The sequence below is a fragment of the Oryx dammah genome, unplaced genomic scaffold (assembly GCF_014754425.2).
Source record: "Oryx dammah isolate SB20612 unplaced genomic scaffold, SCBI_Odam_1.1 HiC_scaffold_2, whole genome shotgun sequence".
NCBI lineage: Eukaryota > Metazoa > Chordata > Mammalia > Artiodactyla > Bovidae > Oryx > Oryx dammah.
The window spans coordinates 192,928,102-192,937,606 of NW_024070186.1; positions in this window are offsets into that span (position 1 = coordinate 192,928,102).

The window sequence follows — 9,505 nt, forward strand, 5'->3', positions numbered from 1 at the left end:
CTGGCTTCTTGGCAGTGCCTTCAGAGAGTACCTGTGTGGGGGTGATCCCTGGGTCCCATGTTGGCCTCACCCAGCTAGCTTGGGACTTGGAATGTCTCTTGCTTGCCTGGCTTTCAGAGGAGGCAGCTGCATCCTACCAGGGGGCTCCGCTGCCTACTCTGTTCGACAGCACAGAACTTTTACAAAAGAGGCTCTGGGTAACTTTGCAGGGCACGGACTATCAGGTGCCCTCAGGCCCTGTTGCTTCCGCATAAAGTCTCCCTAGATGCAAGTTGAACATCTTGCATCATGTTCGGGCTCTTAGACCCCAGTTGGGCCCCCATGAGTTGAAGATTTGGGATGTGTGGTTTCTGCTAGGTGATGGAGCGTGGTCATCCTCCTTTCCCCTCACAGGAAATCCAGGGCCTGGGATTCTGCCTGGCACTGTGGCTCTCCTCCCAGAGGAGGAGGAGAAGGGCCTTGTGGGAGGAGATGGGCATGGAGCTGTGTGATTTAAACATGAGCAGGACCTACATGCAACCCTTTAGCCCAGCAGGTGGCCCTGAGGGAGAGGCCAGAAGCTGTGGGATCCGCAGCAGGGCCAGGTGAAGGCTATGAGCCATGGACCACAGTGTGAGACCCACTGCCTCAGGTCTTGCTCACTTTCTCCCAAGATTCCGTCCTCCTTTCCCCACTGACCACGTGCATCACTGCCTCACCCCTTCCCCCTCCATGGCACCTCCTGTTTCCCTGCAAGGTTAGGGAGTAGGCAAAGGCATCTGTTCTCACTACCTCCATTCATTGTGCTGGAAGTTTCTAGTTCATGCGATAAAGTAAGGAACAAAGTTGTTCTAACCGTATTATTTTAGATTTTCTATTTTTCTGTTTGGCATACATTTATTACAAGGTCAGTTTTGCTAACTGTATTTTATTTTTTGTGTTTTTGATGCTGTTACAGCTGGGGCCTCATGAACCAGGGAATTACTGCTAATTCTTAAGAGATACCATACAGATTCCTGGGAGCGTGTTTTTCATTATACAAACTAACCACTCCAGAGCGCATACTCTAAACCACCTCCTTTCTCTAACTCTCATACACCAACCTAGTATTTCCCCTGCCTTAAATCAATTCATGGCCAGGTACCAGGCACCTATAACCCAAAGCCAACCAGAATCATTCCAACTACCTGATCCCAAACTGTTTACCTCTCCTGCATTGCTTTTCCCACAGAAAGCATAATAAAGACTGTGTTTTCTTTATCTTCATTCTTGCTTCTGTCTCTTGAATGACTATGGTGCTTCCCCACCTGTAATGGGTGGTGAACCTTATAGGTAATACCCTCTTTGGGAAATGTAAATAATGAAAATCTTCTTTCAGTAGCATTAACCTCTGTGAATCATCATTCAGTCTCTCTGTAAATTAAAGTCCTGCAGGTTCAATAATTGGAGACAACACAGATTGGAAGGGAAGAAGTAAAAAATTGTCTTTATTCACAGATGACTTAGTTGTTTATGTAGAAGTTTCAGTGGGATCCACAAAAAAGCTACCAGAGCCATTAGTGAATTAAGCAAGGTTGCAGATACAAGATCAATACAGAGGAATCAAATGTATTTGTATATATTAACAACAAAGAATTAGAAACTGAAATAAGAACAATGCCATCTATAATATCAGTGGTATAAAATATGTAGGAATAAATATGACAGAAAATGTACAAGATCTGAACACTGAAAACTATAAAATATTGCTGAAAAAGATGAATAGGTGGATACTTCTTACATGTGAAGACTCAGTACTATTAAGATGTCAGTTCTCCTCCCAATAATAAGTAGATTTAACACAATTTCAATCAAAATCCCAGTAGGTATTTTTTTTTTGTAGAAATTGACAAGTCATTTCTTAAATTCCTATCGAAATTCAAAGTACCTAAAAAAGCTACAAAAAACTCTGCAATTGAAAAATGTTGGCGGATTTACCCTGACTTTCAGACTTCTTATAAAGTTATTATAATCAAGTCATTTTCACATCAAGGAAGACAAATAAATCCACGGAACAGACCAGAGAGGAAAGAAAGAGACTAGCAATTTATAGTCAATTAATTTTCAACAAAGATGAAATGGCAATTCAGTGAAGAAAAGTTAGTCTTTTAAACAAATGGTACTGGAACAATTTGACTTTTATTAATATATTTTAAAAACCCTTTAATCCATACCTTGCACTATATAAAAAAATGAACTCAATGAATCATAGGCCTAAATGAGTCCTAAAATTATATAACTCAAGGAAAAACAGAAAAGCTTTGTGATCTTGGATTAGGCAAAGATTTCTTAGATTCAACACCAAAAGCATGAAACATAAAAGAAGATATTTAAAAATTGGAGTTCATAAAAATTAACTTCTTTTCTTTGAAAGATACTATCAAGGAAATGAAGGACAAGATACAGACAAGAAATACTTTCAGGTCATCTAAATGACAATGGACTTGTATACAGAATGTACAATGAACTCTCAAAATTTAACAGGAAAACGAAATTCCAATTAAAAACATAAGCTAAGGATGTGAATAGATACTTCATTAAAGAATATATGTAGGTAACAAATAGGCAAATGAGAGGATGTATAACATCATTTGTCACTAGGGAAGTGCAAGTGAAAACCACAGTGAGACATCAACATCCATCTATTAAATGGCTAACATTAAGAGACCGAGCATAGTGACTGTTGGCAAGGACATGGAGCAACCAGCACATTCGTACACAGCTGGTGGGAATGTGAAATGGTCTGGCTGCTTTGACCCTGCCTTGAAAAGTTGAAGAAACATCTACCGTATGACTTAGACATACCCCTCACAGCTATCACAGTGTTGACCAGCAGCATCAACCTGGTGGGAAACGCCAATTTTCAGGCCACAGCCTGACCTGCTGTGAACCACTGAGAACCACTGCTCTGGGGCAAGACACTGGGAGCTTGCCTTGTGTATTACCTTCACTTTTCACAGTAATACTGTGAGATAAAGGCATTTGATTCCCATCTGACAGAGGAACAGACTGAGGCTCAGAGGGGTCACCTCACAGGCTCTCATTCCCTCCAGGACTGGACTTGGGCCACACTCAGGGCTGTCTGCTTTGTGAACTTGGCTCTTACCCAGATTGCCCCTCCTTCACCAACCACCCCAGTTAACCTCCCTTACTTCCCCTTCCTCCCACAGCCCAGACTAGAGGGGGTCATTCATTGTATTCCATTCAGCTGGCCACTTCTCAGGGTGTGGGGAAACAAAGGCAGGAGGGATGTGAGCGTGACCCCTGAGGCGAGGCAGGACACACTAGGCACAGAAAGATGATGAGGGGTTCTTGTACTCTCTCGGCCGGGCCTCTGCTGACATCAGCACCCTTTATTTCCTCTTGTTTTCCCTGGGGAAGGGGCCCAGAGAAGGCTTGCCCTGCCTTGGTTGGGTGCAGGCATGCAGTGAACCCTCCAGGACCTAGAGTCCAGCTGGGAAGGGAAGACCCACAGCGTGAAACAAGCAGAGGGAGACCCAGGCCCCACAAAGTTAATGTTGAAACAGGCAGGAATGGCATCTCCCACTTACTGTGTGCTGGGTGCCTTGTACTCACATTGACTGTGTTTTCTTATTCACTGTGTTCCTGATGCTCTGACATCTGGGGCCTCAGTGACCAGGGAGAGACTGTCCCTGCCAGGGCTGCCAGTTCTTAGAAGAGCAATGGATGTGCCCAGGAGCTCACCTGTCAAATACAAACCAACCAGTCCAGAGCCCATGCTCCCCACCATTTCCTCCATTTGGCTCTTATGCTCCGTGAGGCCCATATTCTTCTGCCTTATTCACTCCAGGGCCAGGTACCAGGTTACCAGTGAGAGCCCCTAATCCCCAGAGCCTGCAGATGTTGTTCAAACCAGCCAATCCTAAATCTCCCTGCTCTCCCTTGCCTGTCTTTCTCAAAGAGCCTACAGCAAGGCCTCCTGCCCATGATTCCCCCTTCCTCTCTCTGCTTCCTGACTGATCCTGGTGCTTCCACGCATCGAGTGATGGGCATCTCATTTTTAAGGAGTTGCGAATATAAACTGCTTCCTTCATAACAGTTATTTGTGTGCTTGTCTTAGCATACCTGATTAAAACAGATCCAGTTTTTTTTTAATATAAAAATATTTTATATTAGTATTTTAATAATATCAATGTAAGTCCTAAAATTATACAACTGAAGAAAAAATACCAGGAGAAAATCTTTGTGACCTTGGGTTAGGCACAGATTTCTTATATTCAGTGCCAAAAGTATGATCCATAAAAGAAAATATTTAAGAATTAGAGTTCATCGAAATGAACAACTTCTCTTAACTCTCCCACCAACCCCAGGAGGTAGGCAGGGTCTATTTTGATCCTCATTTTGTGCGGGACGAAACTTGGGCCCCAGGTGAGACTATGAGATTCAACCAAAGTCACACTGTATGTGAATGTCGGTGGTGGCGTTGGTTCTGAACCCAGAGCCCATGCTCCCGACCACTTCCCCATGCAGTGACAAAGATCAGCAGCCCTCTGGCCACATTAACAACCAGCGCTTCCCTTTTCTGTACTGTCTTCCTGCTACACACGGAGATGCCTGAGGATCTAATGGGACAGTGGCTCAGGGGGCTTTGGGTCCTTGTCACCCAGCACAGGGTGCGGGGTAGTTGGTGCTGACCTGAAGTTTATGGAAAGAAGGAGAGATCTTTAAAGGACGGGTATCGGTGTGACGATCCATGTAGCTATCCAGGCCGTGTGCAGAGCCCTCTGTGTTATCCTGTCCTCACTGGCCCCGCCAAGGGAGGTCCTGTTACTACCCCCACTTTGCAGACGAGAAACCAGAAGCTCAGAGGAGGGAAGTCCTCTGCCCCGCAGTGGGCTCCAGAGCCTGCATCTGCAGTCCCTGCCTCTGCCGCACTCACAAGGCTCAGCTGCGTGCGACTAGGTTTCCTCACGTCACTAGCATGCGTTTCAGCTCCTGATCCACCTGACAGACGCTGCTTGGGCTTCCAGGAGATGAGAACAGAGGGCGAAGAACTGGGGAGTAAAGGCTGACCCCTGACCTTGCTGAGCTTCCGGGCTGGGAGAAGTGAAGGGCAATCACAAGAGTGGGACCAGGGGATTGTTGTCTGCACTTCCCCTCAGAGCAGCGTGCTGGTGCGTGTTCGCCAGTTTTCAGAAAGGGTGTCCTGATTTGTAGGCTTTTACAGTTTCCATGTGTAAATACTCCCACAGAGTCAAGTTAACTATTGTGTGGACTGACTGTGTCCCCCCGACCCCAAATTCATATGTTGAACCCCTAACCCCTCCGTGTGTATTTGGAAAGGAGGGCCCTAAAGAAATACTGGAGGTTGAATAAGGTCATGAGGAGGGGGCCCTGGCCCAACAGGATCAAGTGTCCTCGTCAGAAGTGAGCCCAGAGCAGCCCCTACACTCAGAGGCCATGTGAACACATGGCAAGAAGGCGGCCGCCTACACACCAAGGGGAAGAGGCCTCAGGGTGAGACCTGCCTTGTGAGCACCAGAGTCTTGGGCTTCCCACCCTCCAGAACTGTGGAAATCAATGTCTCGTTTTTAGCCACCCTGTCTGTGGCATTTTGCCCTGGCAGCCTAAGCGGGTAATACAGCCACCAACAGGAAGTCGCTGGACGTGAGTTGGGAAGCAATGTGCAGTATGTGCCACATGCAGCCTCCCACCACGCAGGTACAGTAAGCAGCGCAGCAACCTCGAAAGCATAGAAAGTAGAGGAATATGATGGAGTAAGTAGGCAGGCATGAGCATCCCTCATTTTTAATATGATTTGTTTAATTGTAGGGCTTGCCCGTTGGCACTAGTGGTAAAGAACCCGCCTGCCAATGCAGGAGACTTAAGAGACGCGGGTTTGATCCCTGGGTCGGGAAGATCTCCTGGAGGAGGGCATGGCAACCCACTCCAGTATTCTTGCCTGGAGAATCTCATGGACAGAGAGCCCAGTGGGCTACAATCCATGGGGTCACACAGAGTAAGACATGACTGAAGTGACTTAGCACGTGCACACATTTAAGTTCACATTTTTTCCTTAATTAAGATTTTTAATATGCAAAATATACCTAACATAAAATGTACCATTTTCACCAAGTGGCATTAAGCTACTGTTGTACAGGTACTATTTAATTTTTAATAAGGCTGTATTTAACAACTGGCTTGCAACATTCCCCCAAATTTAACAATCAGCTCCAGCACCTCCCTGTCCATGTGGTCTCCCCACCAATCTTCAGGATGGTCGGCAAATTTAGCATAAAAAGCCATGAAATGACCTTATTTATGTGCACTTCAAAGAATTCAAATTTATGATGAATTATGATTGACATAAAAATCCTCCTTTTTCTTTCTCTTCCCCCTTTCTTCCTCCGTCTCTCCTACCCTCTCCTTCTTTCCTTGTAATATCTTTTTAGTAAACACGCCTTCTGAACAGCTGAGTGAGAGTGGCTTATAAGGATTGAATTGGCAAATGGATCTCAGTCAAGGTCCTGAACCCCAGATACAGTTCATCTCAGCCCACAAAATGTCATGTTATGAGGAGTACGTCGAGGCTTTATATTGTCACCCTGCTTATTTAAATTTTATGCAGAGTACATCATGAGAAACACTGGGCTGGAAGAAGCATAAGCTGGAATCAAGGTTGCCAGGAGAAATATCAATAACCTCAGATATGCAGATGACACCACCTTTATGGCAGAAAGTGAAGAGGAACTAAAAAGCTTCTTGAAAGTGAAAGAGGAGAGTGAAAAAGTTGGCTTAAAGCTCAACATTCAGAAAACAAAGATCATGGTGTCTGGTCCTATCACTTCATGGGAAATAGATAAGGAAACAGTGGAAACAGTGTCAGATTTTATTTTTCTGGGCTCCAAAATCACTGCAGATGGTGATTGCAGCCATGAAATTAAAAGACGCTTAGTCCTTGGAAGGAAAGTTATGACCAACCTAGATAGCATATTCAAAAACAGAGACATTACTTTGCTGACTAAGGTCCATCTAGTCAAGGCTATGGTTTTTCCAGTGGTCATGTATGGATGTGAGAGTTGGACTGTGAAGAAAGCTGAGCACTGAAGAATTGATGCTTTTGAACTGTGGTGTTGGAGAAGACTCTTGAGAGTCCTTGGACTGCAAGGAGATCCAATCAGTCCATTCTAAAGGAGATCGGTCCTAGGTGTTCTTCGGAAGGACTGATGCTAAAGCTGAAACTCCAGTACTTTGGCCACCTGATGCGAAGAGTTGACTCATTGGAAAAGACTCTGATGCTGGGAGGGATTGGGGGCAGGAGGAGAAGGGGACCACAGAGGATGAGATGGCTGGATGGCATCACTGACTCGATGGACGTGAGTCTGAGTGAACTCTGGGAGTTGGTGATGGACAGGGAGGCCTGGCATGCTGCAATTCGTGGGGTTGCAAAGAGTCACACACGACTGAGCGACTGAACTGAACTGAACTGAACTGATTGCATGTCACTGGCCCCTCATGTTTATCTGTTTTTGGTTTAAGACAACAGAAATTTGTTCCGTCACAATTCTGGAGGCCAGACTCCACAGTCACAAGGCTAGCAGTGCCATATGCCTCCCAACAGCACATGGGAGGAAGATGCTTCCCAGCCGCTTCCAGCTGCTGGTTCTTCCAGCGTCCTCAGCATTCCTCGGCTTGTAGATGCGTCGCTTCAATCTCTGTCTCCCACGTCTCTTTTTGAAAGTATTATTATTATTTGCTGCTCTGTGTCTTTGGCGGGGTGCATAGGCTCTCCCTTGCTGCATGGGGGCTTTCTCTAGTGCAGCGAGCAGAGGCTGCCCTCTAACTGCGGTGCGTGGGCTTCTCAGGCACTGGCTTCCCTGGACTCGAAGGTGCTCGGGTTTCAGGAGTTGCTGCCCTCGGGCTCTAGGCGCGGGCTAAGTATTCGTGGCACTCACGCTTAGTTCCCTCACGCCTGGTGGGCTCCTCCCGGACCAGGGATAGAGCCCGTGTCCCCTGCACTGGCAGGAGGATTCTTAACCAATGGACCCCAGGGAAGCCCCCACGTCTACTCTTGAGTGTTATGACTGGGCTTCGTTGCATTCCTGGTTCACAAAACTGGATCAACGGCTCTAGCGTGATCCTCTGAAGGGCAAATTGAAATTGTGAGGAAAATAGTTAACACTGAACTGCAGACAACACAGGCATGTGAAAGCTGAGGAAACCCGGAGGAGCGGGGAGGGAGTTTGCTTCTGCAGAGCCGAGTGAGTGAGGGCAGCAACACCAAGGACTAAGGAGAGAAAGGCTTCTCCGAAGCCCAGGGATGGTGTCTGAACGTTGGGAGAGACCCATGAAGTAGCGCCCCCCACACAGCTCTGGCTCCGCCCCCTCAGGGTGCAGGTCCCGAGCAGACTTGCTGGACTGGCGTGGCCCACCGCCCTGTCTCCAGCGTTAGCTGGTGGCCCAGTGGTAAAGAAGCCGCCTGCCTATGCAGGAGACGCAAGTTCGATCCCTGAGTCAGGAAGATCCCCAGGAGAAGGAAACAGCGCACCCCAGTATTCTTGCCTGGGAAATCCCACGGACAGAGGAGCCTGGCGGGCTACCATCCATGGGGCCGCAGAAGAGTCGGACACAACTTAACAACTAAACAACAGCACCCTGCCCACCCCTTCTCTAAGCACCCCTTTCTTCGGCTCTCTTCAACTGCCTTCATCTGAGAGAGCCACCTGGGTCCAGCCAGGATCCCCCCAACTTCATGACAGAGTCTGAATTCACCGTTGGCCAGTGTGTGGTAGGTAGAGAGAGAGGTGCTCCGATTTTTGTCTTATTTGTTGCTGAAAACCCTCGCTGCACGAGAGAGAGCACAATGTAGGCTGGAAAGTGTGGGCAGGAAGGAAAGGGCCCTGGCGCCTCCTGAAGAAATGGCGGCTGAATTTCTTCCTTCTCGGACCTGGAGCGCACGGGGTACGGCAAACGCGCCCGACTGTGACAGGCAGCCCGGGATGCCGGCGGCGGAGCCCAGCGGGTGCTCTGCCCTGGGGCCTGTAGCGCTCCAGCGTGGATGCTCCTGGTCACAGGCTTGCAGGGGTCTCTGCTCCCATCGGTGACTCAGGGAGCCAGGCTCCTTCGGTCTCACCTTCTCTGGTTCCTTCGTGTCCTCTCTGTTCACCTGGCAGATGGGAGACAGAGCTTGGAGGGCTGCTCGGGGGAGCCTGCACCGCTTCCTGTGGAGGTTACACACTTCACTTCCACACTGCATCAGCCAGGGATCAGTGCCTGACCCCACTCTGTGCGTAGAGAGGCTGGGAAATGTGTTTAGATGTGGGAACAGGATTAGGGTGAGGCGGGCAGAGCACTCAGCCCAGACTGAGGGTTTCAGGGGATGCCAAAGAACTCAGTAGGCTTTGGGTGTCTTACTGATGCTTGCTTCCATTAAAGCCAGGGCTTCAGATTATAATAAATTCTGGTTTTGGTATAAATAGAAACTTCAAACTTAAAATAGTGTTGTGAGTTTTAATAGACCTTTTCA